The sequence below is a fragment of the Schistocerca gregaria genome, chromosome 10 (assembly GCF_023897955.1).
Source record: "Schistocerca gregaria isolate iqSchGreg1 chromosome 10, iqSchGreg1.2, whole genome shotgun sequence".
Classification (NCBI taxonomy): Eukaryota; Metazoa; Arthropoda; class Insecta; order Orthoptera; family Acrididae; genus Schistocerca; species Schistocerca gregaria.
In genome coordinates, this window is record NC_064929.1 from 13030700 (window position 1) to 13031942 (window position 1243).

A 1243-nucleotide genomic window follows, 5' to 3' on the forward strand; every position below is an offset into this window, starting at 1 on the left:
AAGCGTCACCACACCCACGTTTCCGTCTGAGTGGCAGAACCGATAACCTGCCGTCGAGCGTCTGAGAAGTTTGTCACATGCTTCGTCGTCAGTGAACTTAAGATATACGACGCTGGAGACAATAGATAAGTGGATACCGATCAGCTCGTTAGGATCAACATGTACCACATCGCGTAAAAAACGCTCTACTTCGTAGGCCTTGGGTCGAGAGTACGTAGTGTCGAACTGCAGCTTGATCGTGGCTTTCCGATACGAAAGAGCCATCGTGTGTCAGGAACGTGACGGCAATACGTAACACTAGCGGGCCGGCGCGGTAAACAACAACACACCCGGAAACGCGACACGGAGCGGCCGGGACGTACCGCACCGCTCCACAGCCAAAGGCCGACTGTCCACTGAGCTAAAGAGGCGCGGCCTAGCGGTACCCTTGCGTACTTCGGCCTTACGGTCGTCTGCATCATCAGACTTCAGCTGACAACACTTCATGTTACCGGCTAATATTTGCAGCTATGGCGACCCATTACTGCTTGGCTACACATCTGACATGTAACCGATGAGCTCTCCAAACAACAACACTTGCATTTCAGAACATGTCTTTCATACATGTCTACAATATCACGTTTCTCCATCAAATACAGTTTCCTTGCGACTGACAGAGACGTAGGCAAAGTTTACAGTTGCTATTTCCACTACATCACGTTAATCAGAAAAACGGTAAATTACATCTGCAGCGGAACAAAATTCCGTTTCGCCCAGCGTGGGACTCGAACCCACGAACCTGGGATTAAGAGTCTCACGCTCTTCCGACTGAGCTAGCCGGCTGCCTCGGTGAAATACTGCCGGGTAGCACGTCACACAGTACTCGTTTGGGTTGGGTGGTCCCATATAGAATCTCTCCATGCTGCCTAATGTTTTCCTGACGTCACTCTCGTCACGTACATCACTTTTATTTCATAATCATTTCTGAGAGGTAAAGGAATTGCATTACAACATGCAGAGCTAGTGGCGTTAAAATTAACACACATACTTGATGCGACTCAAAAGCCGAACGAGTTACTTTCCGACGTTGTTTTAGATGTGCAAGTGCCAGTCAAAACTCGCGGTGACGGCACTCTGCTGACCATTTCGCTAGTTAACACCGGTCTTGTTGTGTGTGTTTCAAGCTCAAGAGCATCTCCAAGCAAATAATGGTCAACAGCGACATTCAGACGGTTTCGTACTGCTCAAATGCTACATAAAACGG

At 48.8% G+C, this 1243-nt stretch overlaps 1 non-coding gene across 1 annotated transcript; it reads right to left on the bottom strand.

Moving 5' to 3' along the window:
• Window positions 1-749: 749 nt before the first annotated feature.
• Window positions 750-822, bottom strand: Trnak-cuu (transfer RNA lysine (anticodon CUU)). The gene has a single exon. It is a non-coding gene; the product is annotated as a tRNA-Lys (tRNA).
• Between the last annotated feature and the right edge of the window lie 421 nt (window positions 823-1243).